The sequence below is a fragment of the Ixodes scapularis genome, unplaced genomic scaffold, assembly GCF_016920785.2.
Source record: "Ixodes scapularis isolate PalLabHiFi unplaced genomic scaffold, ASM1692078v2 PGA_scaffold10__122_contigs__length_95168666, whole genome shotgun sequence".
Lineage (NCBI taxonomy): Eukaryota > Metazoa > Arthropoda > Arachnida > Ixodida > Ixodidae > Ixodes > Ixodes scapularis.
In genome coordinates, this window is record NW_024609836.1 from 23,418,884 (window position 1) to 23,436,529 (window position 17,646).

Here is a 17,646-nt window from a genome sequence, read left to right on the forward strand (position 1 = left end):
GAACGTCCGTCTCCTGCCTGTTTCTTTCACCACATTTGGTGACCCGGACGTGATCGCCAACTAGAACGGGTGAAATGCAGCAAGGAGAGCCTTCGGACCCGCCGCGAGCTACTGTTGCAGCAGCCGCAGTCCGCCTTCCACCATACTGGGACCGCAATCTGCGAGTTTGGTTCCTGCAAGCGGAATCACAATTCCACCTCGCTGGGGTCACCACACAAGGTCGGAAGTACCACCACGTCGTCTCGGCTCTTTCACCAGCTGCCGCCGACGAAGTCTACGACGTTCTGGCAAATCCCTCCCCAGCAACACCGTATGACCAACTCAAGAATGCTCTGCTCCAGCGCACCGAGATTTCGGAACGCACCCGCGTGCAGCAGCTTCTCTCGGCGGAAGAGATCGGGGACCGGCGGCCAAGCCAGTTGCTGCGACGCATGACACAGCTTCTTGGAGAGCGCTCTAACAATCTGGACGACGTATTCCTCCGTGAGCTGTTCTTGCAAAGGCTACCTTCCAATGTCCAGATGGTTTTGGCAACAGCAACAACGTTGGACCTCCCCGGACTTGCCGCGCTGGCCGACGCCGTGATGGAGGTGACCACTCCATCCGTCGCCAATGTTACCGTGGCTCCACAGCAACCAACTGGACTCTGGATCGGCCGCCAACAGCCAGCCTCCCCAGGCCAACATCGAGCAGCTTTGCCAACGTTTAGAGGAGATCGTCGTCGCAGCTACACGAGGCCTCACCCCCACCCTCGTGAGTCACATCGCAGGCGTTCGACGTCTTGTCGGGCACGCGATGAATCGACATCTCGTCGGACACGCGACGAAAACACGCGATCACCGAGCCCTTCCGGGGTCTGCTACTACCACCGCCGCTTCGGTGCCAACGCCCGGCATTGCCTCCGCCCCTGTTCATGGCAGGGAAACAGGCCGGCCGACCTCTAGAGGCGACGAGTGGTCAGGGCCTCGACGAAAGTCGCCTTTTCTACGTGTGTGACCGAGCCACCAAGAACCGGTACCTCGTCGACACCGGAGCCGAGATCAGCGCAGTTCCAGCAACGCGTGCCGACCGTTCCTTGACACCGATCTATTTTCTGCGCGCAGTGAACAACAGCGCGATCCCAGTCTACCGAGAACGGTCGATCACCCTTAACCTCGGCCTCCGGCGGGTTTTCCGGTGGATCTTCCTGGTGGCCGACGTCAGTCAAGGAATTCTCGGCGCGGACTTTCTCAACCACTACAAGCTCCTCGTGGATATTAGAAGCAGGCGATTGATAGACTCCACCACGCGACTTTCCATCCATGGTATCGCAACGGACGACAATTCAGTCTACACCTCTGCCTGCACGATCCCGGAAGAAGCGTTCAAGACTTCGCTGAGTAAGTTTCCGAGCCTTACTCAGTCACCTGATTGGACCAAACCCGTCTCGCACGACGTGCAACACCACATTGTGACGACAGAACCACCTGTTTACTGTCGTCCCCGCCGTCTAGCCCCAGAGAAACTCCGCGATGCACGCCAAGAGTTTGAACACATGTTGGACCTTGGCATCATCCGACCCTCGTCTAGCAGCTGGGCGTCTCCATTACACATGGTGTCGAAGAAAAATGGAGACTGGCGGCCGTGTGGCGATTATCGTGCCCTAAATAAGAACACTGTACCGGACAGGTACCCTCTACCTAACATCCAGGATTTCACGGTGAACCTACAAGGCGCGAAGATCTTCTCGAAGATTGACCTGACGCGGGCCTACCACCAAATTTCCGTGGCCGAAGAAGACATCCCGAAAACAGCTATCACGACACCGTTTGGACTTTTTGAATTTCTCCGCAGGCCCTTTGGCCTCAGAAATGCGGCTCAGTCATTCCAACGGTTCATCGACGCTGTCACACGAGGGTTACCTTTTGTCTTCGCGTACGTAGACGATTTGCTCATAGCCAGCAAGTCACCGGAAGAGCACACGACCCACTTAGACCTTCTCTTCGAACGACTGCGCAGCCACGGCATTGTCATCAACGCCACGAAAAGTGTGTTCGGAGTTCCGGAATTGGAATTTCTTGGTCATCGGCTTGACTCCTCGGGCATCCGTCCATTGCCATCAAAGGTACAAGCCATCAAGGATTTCCCGAGGCCGACTTCGACCACCAAACTTCGCCAGTTTCTCGGTTTGGTCAATTTTTACCGACGTTTCGTTCCGAACTGCGCCAAACTGCTCGAACATCTTGAGGTCCTCCTAACAAAACAAGAGCGAAAAAAGTCATCCCTTCCTTGGAACGAAGATGCGGAACGCGCTTTCGGCGAGGTAAAGAACTCACTCGCAGAAGCAACAATGCTAGTACATCCTAAGCATGATGCCCCAACATCGCTGATGACTGACGCATCTGCCACAGCCGTAGGAGCGGTGCTACAACAAAAAGTCGACGGAGAGTGGCGGCCGATTGGTTTCTTTTCTAAGAAGCTCAAGCCAGCGCAAACGCGCTACAGCGCTTTCGGACGTGAACTCTTGGGCCTTGGCTGCCTGCTTGGCTGTACGACACTTTCGACATTTTGTCGAGGGACGGCCATTTACCATATGGACTGACCACAAGCCCCTAACTTACGTCATCAGCAATTCCGGCTCTCATTACACACCACGGGAGATTCGCCAGCTGGCCTTCTTGGCCGAATTCACAACGGACATTCGACACGTTAAAGGAGTTGACAACGTCCCCGCTGATGTCCTCAGCCGGATCGACGCCGTGAACACCCCAGCCTGTTCTGCTGTAGACTTAGAGTTGCTGGCTCGTCTACAGACCACCGAAGAAGAATTGCAAGCCCTGCGCAGTTCGTCCACGTCACTGCAACTGCGGGATGTAAGCTTTCCAGAAGGCACCACCGTGATCTGCGACCTGTCAACGGGAACGCCTAGGCCTTTTGTACCACGTGAACTGCGACGACAGCTTTTCGAAGCGATTCACTGCTTGTCGCACCCGGGTATACGAGCATCCCAGAAGCTCCTGTGCGACCGCTACGTTTGGCCCCGGATAAAATCCGACGTTCGTGATTGGGTGCGTTCCTGCATCGCATGCCAGTGCGCGAAAGTACAGCGGCATCCGGTACCACCAAGTCGACAATTCCTACAGCCTGACAGCCGTTTCAACAAGATCCATCTGGACCTAGTAGGACCCCTACCGATTTCTCAGGGACAGCGCTACATCCTAACGTGTGTCGACAGATTCACACGATGGCCAGAGGCAACCCCACTGCCCGATATCACCGCCGCCACCGTCGCTGAGGCGTTTATCGTTACGTGGGTATCCCGGTTTGGCTGCCCCTCAGAGATTGTCACCGACAGGGGTCGACAATTTGAATCGGCACTCTTTGCCGAACTCACTCGATTGCTCGGAACCAACCGCTTGAGAACGACAGCCTACCACCCACAGTCAAACGGGATGGTAGAACGATTTCATCGACATTTGAAATCGGCCCTTGCAGCTCACGGTGGTCCCTCGTATTGGGTTCGTCATCTCCCCCTTGCGCTTCTTGGAATCCGGACAGCCTTGAAGGCGGACATCGGATGCTCCACTGCCGAACTTGTGTACGGCACTGCACTTCGCTTGCCATCAGATTTTTTTTAAAATGGAACTGCCTCAACAACAAAGGCAGTTGGACTATGTAGAAGAACTCAAGCAAATTTTTATCAATTTGCGACCGGTGCCTACGCAGCAAGGAACTTCAAAGTCTCCCTACGTGACCCAGGACCTCCAAGACGCCACTCATGTTTTCGTACGACAGTCGCAAAAGAAGCCACTGCGCCCACATTACATCGGACCTTTTCCAGTGGTCGAAAAGAGAAGCGACACGTTTGTCCTGTGTGTCAACGGCAAGAATGACACCGTTGCATTGGAGAGACTAAAGCCGGCACATATTCAGCAAGCGCATGTGCAGGAAATAGCGCTACGTGACATCGACCAGACGACAGAGAAAAGCCAACTTCGTTGGACCTCGAATTTTCGTGTGCTTTAATCGTTCGTCCTACCTCCTCTCTAAGGGGGGGCATATCTGTAGGGACTGGACGCACCGTCAAGCGAGTCCAGTCTCGGCACAGGAAAAGAGAAAAAGACGCGCGCGCTAGCTATACGCTCACGCGCTCACGCGCTCACGAAGACCAGTTCCTGACGAGACACCACTGAAATAGAACGTTGTTTTGGAACGTCCGTCTCCTGCCTGTTTCTTTCACCACAATGCGTTTGAAGTTTTTGCTATTATTTTGACAATAAGATGTGATATTGGTGGGTTCTAAAAGTAATCAACTTGATTGACCTGAATTAATATGCAGCCGATGAAGCAGATAAAGTAATGAGATTAGGCAGCGAGTTTCGAGGGGGTGAATACAGTTATGCTGTTTAATGAGAACGGGCTAACAAATCGAGAACAAGATAATTATATGAACCGAGTGGCAGGGTTTTTGACAAATTCTAGTTGATTAATTAGGTACTTCCGATGGGTGTTCGAAATAGGAGAGGCGTACTCTAGTTTAGGACGAGCGAAATATTATAAGATAAATGACGTAAATGCGCCGGTACGCCCTTTAAGTTTCGTTTTAAGTTGCCAAGAGTGCGAGAGGAGTCAGCGGAAATTGTGTAAATGTGAGTTATCCAGGAGAGATTAGAGGTAAGATTTACACCAAGGTACCTGTAAGAAAGGACAAAGTGGAGGGGAACATTACTTAAGAGATATGTGAAAGACGGGACAGAACGCCTTCTAGTGAAAGAAAGCAGATAACCTTTAAATATCTTAAGTTGCATTTGCCACGTGCTACACCAGACAATACCCTATTAATATCATTGTGAAGGTCACCATTGCCATTTATATTGCTAATGTTTCTGTACAACACACAGGCATCAGAAAAAAGCCGCACGGTAGATGGCATAGTGGTTGGAAGATCGTTAATATAAATGAGAAAAAGAAGTTTTCCGAGAACTGTGCCCTGTGACACTCCAGACCTCACATCAGTAGTGCAAGATCGAAAATCACCAGTTACAGTAAATTGTTGTCTAAGGGTTTAAAAAATGTGGATCCAGAAAAGTGTTGGCGTGTCTAAATTAAGAGTGGACAGTTTAGATGTTAGGCGAGAATGGGAAACGCGATCAATTACATTTTAAGAATCGAAGAAAATAGCGTCAGTTTGAGAACGAGATTCCATACTGGTGTGAATGTCATGGGTGAATTGGAGTAACTGCGTCTCACACGAGTATCCTTTGCAAAATCCATACTGATTTTTATAAAAAAAGTTGTTATTTTCAGGATAGGACACGGAATGGGAGAATACTAAATTCTCTAACAATTTTTGACACTACACTGGTTAGGGGTAGTGGATTGTAGTTAGTTACAGACGATTTTGAGCCAGATTTAAAAGTAGGAACGATCTTCCCAAGTTTCCAGTCAGCGGGAACGCAACATGATGACACTGATTGCTGAAAAAAAAGGCGCACTATGTCAGATGAAATGACTATGGTGTTTTTTATGATCTTTGAACATATGTTGTCTGCAGCCGATGACGTAGAGATATCAAGGTTTTTTATGAGTTTATTTATGCCGATACTTGTGATTAAAATGGACGACATGTATGAATAATCAATGTCATCTACAAATGAAATGGTGGATTGGTCTCTCTTAGTAAATATAAATGTGACGAATTCGGTAAAGACTTTTGGACAGAGGGCGTCACGCACTGGCCTTCCCGCTTTATCTTATATGGTTATTTATAATTAAAATTCCTGTATTGACATAACTTCCCAAATGTTTTGGGAAATATTTGTTAGAAGAGAGGGCAAGTCGCGAAAAGAAGTACTCTTGCTTAGATAGAGCAATGAAAGAATTTTATTCGCTTTCACATTGAGCATATTTTTCCCAGGCCATCGGAGCTTTGCAGTTTTTGGCAAGGCGAAATAGTCTTTTTTTATTGCCTAATGTTTTTAGCGTTTTGTTAAACCATGGTTGGTTACTGTTTAAGTGATTGTGAACTAGTGAAGCTGAAGTATCAGTGAGCTGAGATTGTCTAGTTTTAAAGAGGCGCGAATTTTCCTCTACTGATGTAGTATTAAAGATATCAACGTAAAATTCATAAAAAAAGGAAGCGCATCTTTTAATGAAGCAAATTTGGCGTTGTTATAATAAAGGATTAGTTTGGTCGTGACTTGTTTTCTCTCTGAATGAACGGTGATGTCAATGTTTATTAGTTTGTTTTCACTGAGCCCGCTATGACAAGATACAGATGTAACAAATTCGGGAGTAGATATAAGGACTAAATGCAAAACGTTCGTGTTGGGCTATTAATTACTTATTCTAGGTCGAAGTTTCGGCAGACGTCCAAAAAGTTTCTTTCTTTTCCAGCGTGTGAATTAAGTGCGGAGCAATGTATTATTGAGAAGTTATGTACGCCAAATAAAAATATGTTTGCATTTGGGAAATATTTTCGTATGAAACAAAGTTGGTCTTGAAAATTATTAATTAACTTGCAAGTTCTGTCAGGAGAGCGATAACAAACGCCCAGGGTGTTCTTTTGGACCGAAGATTAAACACCAATCATAGTTGTTTTAATATTGCCATCAGTTACAGTGGAACCGTTAGTCAGTATTTCTTGATTTTGAATTTCTGGTTTCAGTCATGCCCCTGTATGGATCACAACAGAAGAGTCTATATCGTAGAAGAACAATGATAATATATAGCTGTTATGTATGACGCAACGGGCGCGGGGTGTGAGCGCGCACGTTCACGAGCAGTGTGCTCGAGTGAGGGTTCCTGAAGCCATCGGACGACCGGCCGTGCTGGACATCGTTCCTAAGTATTAAATGATGTACATATCGACTGGCGACGAGTAAGACGACGGACCTGCTGCCTCGAAAAACATGGCTACCAACGGCTCCATGGAGGAGTTCTCCGGAAAGGGCTGGACGTCATGGGCGGAGCGGCTACGATATTACTTCGAAGCAAACGGCATCGGCGACGACCCAAAGAGGCGCGCCGTGCTTCTGACACTTTCGAAACAGTGAAAGCACTGGTGGCACCAAAGACGCCAAGTGAGTTTTCCTTCGAGGAACTCGTCACCTTGCTCTAAGTTCATTTCGATCCGCGCCCGTCGGAGCTCTTCAGCTGGTGCAGATTTCAACGAAGAGACCAGCTACCTGATGAGACCGTGACTGCATACGTTGCAGCTCTAAAAAAACTGGCTGCAGATTGCAATTTTGGAACAGTACAGCCGGCTGCGACCAGCACCTCTACAGCTGACCTGCCAAGCCGTTCGAACGCCATGGACTCGGCTGCAACTGCGGCACGTGGTGCGACGACCACCTCGGTCAACGTGACAATGCTCCTTATGGATATCATGGTTCTCGATCGTTTTGTTTGCAGGCTTCGGGACGAACACCTGCAACAACGCCTCTTTGCAGAAAGGGACCTGACGTTTCTCAAGGCCTTTGATATAGCCGTACGAGCGGAGAACGCCAAGGACCATCAGCGACAGATCAAGCAAGACTTCCAGGAGGTCAACAAAGCAGAAATATCACGTCTGACACACCAACGGCCCGACAAGGCCACCGCAACATCTTCAACGCCGTGTTACCGGTGTGAAGAGCTCCACAACCCGGGTTTATGCAGGTTCCACACGTCGCAGTGCAGATAATGCAAAAAAGTGGGTCATATTGCAAAGGCTTGTATGAAGAAAAAAAAAAGGCTTCTGACAAGAGCGCCGTTCACCTTGTCGACCCACAGATAGCTTATGGCTCAGCTGCTCAAGGGTCAAGTCAGTTAAGCTCACTGCACGACATCAACTCGCTGAGAAGTGGGCCGAGGGCAACGGAAAAACTGGTGGTGAGCCTCCTTGTGGAAGGTGTCCCTCTTCAATTTGAGGTGGACTCGGGGGCGGCATGCTCACTTATTAGCGAACAAACGTTTCGCGCAGCTTGGCCCAGGCAACCGCCCAAGTTCTCATGCGATAACGTCGCCCTGCGCACCTGGTCGGGTGAAGGTCTGGAATCTCTGGGCACAGTACATGTGTAGGTACAGTACAAGAGCTTCAGAGTGAAGTTGCCGCTCCTCGTGATGAAGTGTCTAGGCTGCAATCTGCTTGGCCGTAATTGGTTTGAACCTCTTGGTATCGGACTGAGCGGTGTTCATCAAATCTTGCACGACCAAAGCTTGATCGATATCATTAAAAAAACACGCTCCCATTTTGGACGGTGACTTGAACCAGTACAAGGGTCCGACCGTAAGTCTGAAGCTGCAAGAAACTGCTACGCCCAAGTTTCTAAAAGCGCGAAAAGTGCCGTTCGCCCTGAAGCCAGCGGTTGAAGCAGAATTACAACGCCTCACAGGCCAAGGCGTCCTGGAGCCGACTCAACATTCGAGTGGGCCACAGCCGTCGCGGTGGTCCGGAAAAAGGACGGCACTATTCGACTATGAGGGGACTACCGCAGCACTATCAACGCCGTCTCACGCAAGGCTGCGTACCCTCTACCAACCATATCAGAAGTACTGGCGAAGCTCCGTGGAGGCAAGATATTCAACATGTTAGATCTTGCACAAGCTTACCAGCAACTCAAGGTCACCGAGAGCACTGCTGCCATACTAACGATAAACACCATCAAGGGTCTCTATCGGGTCAAGCGCTTGCCCTTTGGAGTGTCAGCAGCACCAGCAATTTTTCAGCGGTGCATGGATACCACACTGGCAGGGTTACCAGGAGTCAGCGCCTACCCGGACGACGTCATCGTCTGTGGCTCCACACCGAAGGAGCACGCAGAGCGTCTAGACTCCGTCCTTTCACGGCTTTAAGGAGCCGGTCTGCGACTACAGAAAGCCAAGTGCTGTTTTGGTGTCGCCGAAGTCACCTACCTGGGACATCGAATCACTTCAGCGGGGTCCAGGTCACAGACGACAAGCTGAGGGAAATCAAGGAATTGCCCGAACCGACATCCAAAGCCACTCTACAGTCATTCCTTGGAATGCTTGCATTTTACGATCGATTCTTGGAAAACGGAGCCACGGTGGCTTGTGCACTATACAAGCTGCTGGAAAAGAACGTTCCCTGGAGATGGTAGAAACAGCATGCTGCTGCTTTCAAGAACCTCAAGATGTTGATACTAGACAAGACAACTCTGGCTCACTACGATGACACAAAGCAGCTTATTTTGTCTTGTGATGCTTCACCGTACGGCGTGGGAGCAGTCCTCGCTCAGGTAGATCAAGAAGGCAATGAAGCTCCCATCGCGTTCGCATCCAAGGCACTGGGCGAGGCCGAGCGGAACTACTCACAACTGGACCGAGAGGGGTTGGCTGTGGTGTTTGGAGTCATACATTTCCACCAATATATCGCTGGACGCAATGTGGTGATTGTCACTGATCATCAACCCTTGCTTGGTATTTTAAGTTCCCAGAAGCCCGTGCCACAGGTTCTCTCCCCAAGAATGCGACGCTGGTGCATTAAGTTATCGGCATACGACTACCAGCTGGTCTATAGACCCGGAAAGAAGCACCACAATGCGGATGCGTTAAGTCAGCTACCCTTGCCCGACAGCGAGGATGAACCATGTCCTCCAGGTGATGTGCTAATGATTGAGGCGCCAATGGCTTCATCCCTAACGGCCAGCAGGATAGCACGATTGACGCAAGTGGACCCAGTCCTTTCCCGAGTTTTCCAAGCTGTGCAGCGAGGAGCTCTCCATCTGATCAAAGAGCCGATGTTCGTGCCTTTTAAGAAGAAATACGCCGAGTTGTCGACACAGCGAGGATGTCTGATCTGGGGGCACAGGGTCGTCGTTCCAACCGCTGCACGCGCCGAAGCAATGATTCTGCTCCACGCAGGACACAAGGGAATTGTGTCCATGAAGTTGACAGCTCGCAGCCACTTGTGGTGGCCAGCCATCGACAAAGCGATTGAATCCACAGTTGGCAAGTGTGCTGCCTGTCAGGAGTCCAGGCCGCTTCCTCACAAGGTACCCTTGCCAACCTGGGATCAACCGTCTCAGCCCTGGGATACCATACACCTGGACTTCGCGGGTCCTTTGGAGGGGCAGATGTTTCTCGTCATTGTAGACGCATACACCAAGTGGCTTGAGGTGCGCTACATGACATCTGCCACATCTGCATCAGTCATCCGAGAGTTGATGATGATGATGATGATGATGATTAGGAGTTTATTGGCGCAGCAGCAACGAGGGCCATAATGCGCCAAACTTACCATCCGAGAGTTGCGAGCTCGATTTGCAACGTTCGGACTACCAAGGAAGGTAGTGTCCGACAATGGATCTGTCTTCGTGTCAAGCGTAATGATCGAATTTTATCAGAAAAACGGAATTCAAGCCGTAACCAGTGCTCCCTACCATCCGGCTACAAATGGCCAAGCTGAGCGGATGGTCCACGAACTAAAACAAGGATTAGTAAGGGACAAGAAGGGACTTCTGTCATTAAGAGTGGCGAGACTACTCTACAAGCAGCATACAACGGTATCTACTTCAACCGGAAATACACCTGCCTTCATGATGTTCGGCCGCGAACTGGCTACAAACTTAAGCAGACTGATGCCGCCCCCAGAACGAGAACGACAACCGCAAGAAAAGATGCCTGCATCCAAAGCCTTCAAGGAAGGGGAGCCGGTGGTTGTCGTCAACTTCAGGGGAACTCCCAGGTGGATCAACGGCACACTGGTGAAAAAGATTGGCTGCCGATCTTGGCTAGTAGAAACTGCTTGGGGCAGGATCCGGAGGCACCTCAACCACTTACGACGACATTTATCTTCGTCGACTTCGCCCGCTGCGTGGGAAATCGACGGTTCTGACCGCTCTGATGTCGAACGACACCCACAAGACGCTCCTCGGCAAGAAGACCCAGCAGCTGGGGATCCCGGATCTGTAGCTACAGAACCACGCAGGATAAATCCACCAAGGACTAGACGTCTCCCAGACCGGTATGGTGACTACGTCTGAGGTTGGAGGGATGTTATGTATGACGCAACGGGCGCGGGGTGTGTGCGCGCACGTTCACGAGCAGTGTGCTCGAGTGAGGGTTCCTGAAGCCATCGGACAGAAGACCGGCCGTGCTGGACATCGTTCCTCAGTATTAAATGATGTACATATCACTAGCATTTTGGAATTACGCTTTGTATATTTGTTAATGATATCTAAAGTGAAAGGTTGTTAGTGACATTGCACGAAGAGGCCCATTAATTACAAGCAGTTTTGTTAAAATATTTAGCCTTTGCTATTATACTAATGGTTTAACAGAGTTCGATTCAGAGTTGTAGACATAAGTAGCGTTATCAATCTTCAATTTGTCGAAGGTTAATTTAAAAGGTATTTTGTGTCTTGGTGTACTTGATTAGTTTCTTTCTTACATTGTGGACAAGATAGAAAAGTCTTCTCCCACAGAGAGGAGCGTGCCTTTCAATTTCGAACCGGAAGAACGGCTTCTGTGTTCGTGCTTAAACGTAGAAAACTTTACAGTGATGGGGTCTTTTTTTTTCGATGGTATGCCTTCCGATGCAATAGGCTTTGTCCATATTATCATAGTTAATGCTGATACCAGAATAGTGAATGCAGAGTGCAAGAACCTTTCTATCTGATGCAGCCCATGTTTTGCTCAGTTCGTCTATGATTCCATAAAACAGTAGGTTAGAAAGGCGATATCGGTTTTCGGCGTCGTCGCATTTAGAAGCCATATGAATTAATTCTGATAATAAAGCAACCAAACTTTCGCTGGAAGGGGGGTCGTTATGCAAGATTTTGTATTTTGTGAGTTCGGCCTATAGCGCGGTCACTTTTGCAGATAGTTGTTTTACGTGTTCATCCGCGTTCGTCTGCTGCTCTTTCATGGTTTTCATATCTGAAAGAATTCCCCTTTGCCCTTCCTCTATTCTATTAACGGTATTCAGTATTTGCGTTTGTACATTATCAAATCACCGGGCCATCGGCCAGATTTTCCTGAATGTCGCCTGTTACCATCAGCCGTGAACGACACAAGCAAGCGGCGAAGAATGATTCAAACCACAAGCAAACACGCTTACGAAAACCTTGTGTGTTGGAGGCGCATGACACCGTCACTACGAAGGAACGGTTAGAAAAGCGGGTGTTGATATAACTAACCTGGATCAGTAGAAGTAGTAAGCGTTCCAGCTTGCCGGTGTCATGCCCCAAGAAGAAATCGTTTTCGGCTTCCTTATATAGGGTCCCGCCGGTTGTAGCCGATCCAGGTTGCGAGGGCAGGGTTATTCATTAGTCCGGAACCGGCGGTTGTGTTGTCGTGAAGGTGGTGAAAAAGGTGAAGGAAGAGGAGGACAAGATTACAGCGAAAAACAAACTATACTCAAGAATGCAAAAAAGCGTAAAGGCACTCGAATATCTACAGAAAACTATTCCCGATGTACGCTTCGAAGGCGACATCTGCTGTTGGGAAGTGCTAAGCCTGATAAAGTGAATGATAAGCGTGTTTTCATTGTAAATGATAGGCTACGTATTGACAATGACACGTTTATCTGGGATGACTGTAGGAACGCCCGAGTTAAAATGTCCGCATATCGTTGCCCTAACAGTGTATGACACCCTCCTTTCTCTTCACTGCAGCATTTGCGCCTCCTAAACGTCAACCCAAGAAGTATTATCAGCAAAACTGCGGAACTTGATAGCATAATGCTAAGTCACGACCATCACGTGACAGTTTTATCCAAAACCTGGCTTAACGACGAGATATGTAAAGCAGATATAGTTTATGGCTCCTACAACATATAGAGAAGAGATAGACCCTCCCGTAGCGGGAGAGTAGCCATCATTTAAAGAAAAAATATCTACTTTGCTGCTAAATGAGGTACGTGATCGCAATAGCCTGTGTCTAGGGACAGGTTACAATGGAAAATCAATAGTCTTGTTTGTGGTGTACCGTTCACCCTCTTCAAGCATAGAATGTTGTCTAAACTGCATGATCATTTTCAGAAATACTCTAAAAGCTGTTTAGTAATTGACATTGATTTCATATACCGAACACAGACTGGCGTAAGGTGTTGTTCATTTCATTATGTGACTAAATCGTCTTCGACATTATTTTTTCTTGTTATCTTGATTAAGCCATTAGTATTCTGACGCGAGTGCATGGAACTTGTTCCTCTATTCTGGACCTTCTCATTCATAGTGTATCCCATAGTAGATCACTTTCTGATATGCTTGTAACAGTTGAATACGGACCGTCCGATCGTAAACTTGTCCTTTTCACGTGCCATTTGGCAGCTCGGGTGCGTCTGTTGCCAAGAAACGAAAAACTGTAAAGACATTTCGGTAGCTAATGATGAATGTGTTCCTAATTACCTTGAGTTAGCTCTTGATTCATTTCAGGTAATGATGTCGATTGTTTGTGAAACAAATTTAAAACTATTTGCCAGTTTTGTCTTTAAATTCGTATCCCAAATAGAACAAATAACATGCATCGGAAGAACATCTGGGTCACCCGCGACATAGTTTATCTGGTACCGAACATAAAACGTAATAAAAAGCGTTGGTCTAACAGTTCCACTATGCTAAATTCAAAGCGAACACTTGCGGCCTAAATTCGCGCAAGTAAAGAGTTTTATTATTCCAACAAGCTTACACGGCTCCTTCAGCCTGGCCCTGCACAATTTTGGCGCCATCTTGCTAAAAATAAACGGAAAATCTTCGATTTCGTTAAAATTAACAAAACCGCGTGGGTCACAAAAAGCAGAAAATAGCCATTTAATTCAATATGTTCTTTCTATCTGCGTATTCACATCCCAGGCCGCGAGAAACTTCCTTCAATAATTCAACCGAGATTACTCCAGAGTTCATAAAATTTGAAGGCATTTTTTCTATGTTGCTCAATCTGCAGCCGAAATTATCGAGTGGCCCCGATAACTATCCCAACGCCTTCCTTCGTCGTTAGGCTGAATCGCTTGCTAGGTTTCTTGTTGTGATTTTTCGTTCCTCAATTTCATGTGGTGTTGTTCTCTCAGATTGGCGTATTGCACGGGTTGTACCTGTTTTTTAAAAGAAGATTCTTTGGTATTAACTCATTACCGTCCCATATCGCTCACCAGCACATCACGCAAGACCATCACAAGAAAGACGAATGGGTTCTTGAAACTCATGTCGGCGTTGCTGCCGCGCCCAATGTTGAAATGTAGTTCGCTGCGCAATTTTATAGCCTCGAATTCCGATGTTACTGACGATGATGTTTGCCGGGTTAAAAAAAAAAAGCCACTTTCAAGTTCGTAGGAGAAGTTATCGCTGGTGTCCAGAGACGGCACAGTTCCTTCGTTGATTATGGGTGTATGCGGGCCGCGGGACACCGCATCCTTTGCCCAGGCTTGGTTCGTTGAAGGTGACTGGTACCAGTGAAACGCCAAGCAGGATCTGAAGAGGAAAGACAAATGGGTTCTTGAACCTCATGTCTTCATTCCTGTCGCGCCCAATCGGAGTAGATTCGGAGCTGATTGATTGAACGAATGGCAAAGTGGCGAGCACACACCACAGCGTCAGCCTAGGCGTTTTGTGTTAAGCCGAGTAAAAGACCGGCCAAAAATGCCATAGCGTTTTAGAACCGTCGAGCATTGCAGCGGTCTGCGTGAGAGGAAAGCGTGTTTTCGTACGTCGCTTCCGTACAAATTGTCATGCGTGCTAAATGAAAAGCGCCGAATTAAAAAGGACAAGGAAGTAGACAAGACGAAGTGCACTCTCAAATGGCAGTTAATTGAAAGAGACACAGAATATTATTGCCACCTTCCTGGCAATTCCTTAAGAAGCTGAAACTTTACTTGTCAGGTTCATTGACGGGGCACCAACTCTCTTGCTATCCCCTTGCTTTCTGGTACAGGATGCATCGTAAAATTCTAAGGAATTTTATTTGCGTGTCTCCTCAGAATTTGGTTTTGTGCTATTCTGGGTCATATGGGCACCCATCTCAGTTCGCTGCCAGGTTGCCAGGCGGGACTGGTTTAATGACCATGTGTGTTATTTTTCTACCTTGCATGACCGTGCATGTTTTCTTGCTTGTTCTTTATCGTGCTCTCTGCGGTCGGTGGAAAGCTTTGCCTCAATGCCGAAAATGGCCGACGTCCATATAGAGCCCGGTTGATGGCGCGAAATTGCGGTGTTTTACTAACAGCTATCGCTTTAATAAAACGGCACGCAGCTGCTGTTTATGAAGCCGGTCATAACCTAGATTAATGTTTGCATGTTCATAAATTACAGAAACGGCTGACGGCATGCAAAACGTCTACTGTGAGCTAACAGAAAAAAGAATTTGCTGTTTTGTTTTGTACCTCTATTTTTTGTCGCTTCCGTGTTTTGAGAGCTCTCCATAAGGTTCAGGAAGGACCCATAATCGCATATCATAGAATTAAATGGGGAAATGTGATTAATATCAACACCTGGCACTTTGCCCTTTTTTCCCTCTTTTTCTTAGATATATTGGGCTATGTTCGAGACGACCAGAAAAGCAGAAAACATATAAACAACTTTCCTTAGCTTTTCATTTAGATATACATCTAAAGAAGATCAGCTGCTCGAGGGTCTTAAGTGAGGATTACGTGAGTGCAGGATCGACCCAGAACGCCGAATGCAAAAGGGAAAGAAAGCCAGGCTAACCTTGCGTATGAATATCGAGAGGCTTAGGCCCAACTCCTTGGAAAAACGGCATTCCCCTCCCAGGTTAGCGTCGGAGCTCTGTAAAAAAAATGCAGAGAACAAGCTCGGGCATTAAGATCGTCTGAACCAAACGTGCTTCGTAGAAGTTACACCTCATCACAATTCATTCTATTCCTGAAGCCCAATTTTGCACTGTTTCAGAAGAAAACATATTGCTAAACAGTTTTTCGCGTTTTTTTTTATCAAGTGTTAAAGCAGGAAAGACATTCTTAACTTAGTGGCCTCAGCATTCGGTGTCAAAAAGTGTTCGAAAGCAGTAGCTTCTACTGAAGTTCGGCAGCAGTGCGCAGTGGAGGCAAAACTAATCGCCTGTGTTTCCGCAGTTCTCTGGCCAAGAGGATATCACTCTGAACGCCGCCCCGTCATCGCCTGCCACAGACACCAACACGTGCCGCTGTCAATGGAGCCCAGGGCGCCAACTACGGCAGAGTACACCTATAAGAGAAGCAAGCACACCGGCCCGGACCACAGTTCGGCAGCAGTGCGCATTTGAGGCAAAACCAATCGCCTGTGTTCCCGTATGTGAGAACCAATTATGTATTTTGTACCCATCAAATCGTCCGTGCACTGCTGCCGAACACAGCAATTCTGACTGTTTTGTTCATTTACCGCTTTTTGTGCCGTAGTACTGTGTGGTCGCGCACTATAACCCGCTCGTCTATTCCCAGACATGAGTAAAGAAGGTAAAGACGTTATCGGAAAAGCTATGGATGATTTCAAGCGAGAGCTCAGGGCTGAGGTTCGAACAATAAAAAGACAGTGAAAACAACGGCAATGACACCTCTGACGGAGTAAATTAAATAAAAAATGAGATGAAGGAACTTCGACGAGAGATTCAGAAACTAACCACAAGAAACGAAGAGATAACTGCTGAGAACCGTAGATTAAGCGAAAAGACTGAAGAACTCGAACAGTACCAGAGGTCAAACAACCTGTAAATAAAAGGAGTACCCGAGGAAGGAGGCGCGTACGCCATTGTCCAAAGAATTGGGAATCTTGTAAACAAGCCAATTTCAGACTCTGATATTGGTGTGTGCCACCGCGTCTCTACGTTCAGGCCATTGGAGAAAAATATAATTGTTCGCTTTGTGCAACGCACAAAACATGACAAAATCTTTCAAAATTATAAAAAAAATCACAGTATCACAAGCAGAGACCTTGACCGCGGAGGGCAAGGCAGCCCCGTCTACATAAACAAGCACCTGACCAGCTCAAAGAAAAGGCTACTATGAGCGGCGTTTGCTAAGAAAAAGACCGTAAAAAGCTGGAAATTCATCTGGTGCTCGGGGTGCAAAGTCTTCGCGCGAAAGAAGGAAGGCGCAAACCTCATTAGAATCACGTGCATAAAGGATGTCGAAAAAAAAACCATCTAATCAAAGCGACTAGGCCCTCAAGGAACCCAAGGTGTAGATGGCCGAGGAAATGCAGCCCGATTGTTGCTACTACAATTGGCAGTCATTCAATCAAAATGCAAAGAGGTGCGAAGGACAGTTTTCAGCAATACACCTAAACGCGAGACGCATAAAAAATAAAGCTGACACTCTTAAAATATTCTTACAATATTTAACCGCAAAATGTAGTGTTATCATACTCACAGAAACTTGGCTAACAAAAGAGGACATACCACGGCACCTTTTTGGTTGTAAATGCGAAACCGTGAGCGGAGAGGAGAAAAGGGGAGGCAGTATACCTGTTTGTTTAAAAGAACCTGCAGTGTCACATCATGGATGACTTCACTAGAATGGACGACAATGCTGAAAGCTTATCTGTCAAGATATTCAACACCATTGTAGCTGCGTTGTACAGGCCGCCTTCAGGCAATATGCTATATTTTATGTATTTTCTTGAAAAAGCGTTTTGTGGTTTTCGGGGTCTAAACATTGCATAATTATCGGTGGTGTAGATATATACACTATTTCGGAAGAACCCACGCAAGAGAATTTCGAGACGTAATTCACCAGTA

The 17,646-nt window shown here is 47.6% G+C and overlaps 1 pseudogene; it reads left to right on the forward strand.

Annotated features, from left to right (window-relative positions):
• The first annotated feature begins 7 nt into the window (after positions 1–7).
• On the forward strand, positions 8–1,247 carry LOC121047250 (annotated as a pseudogene).
• Positions 1,248–17,646: the final 16,399 nt, after the last annotated feature.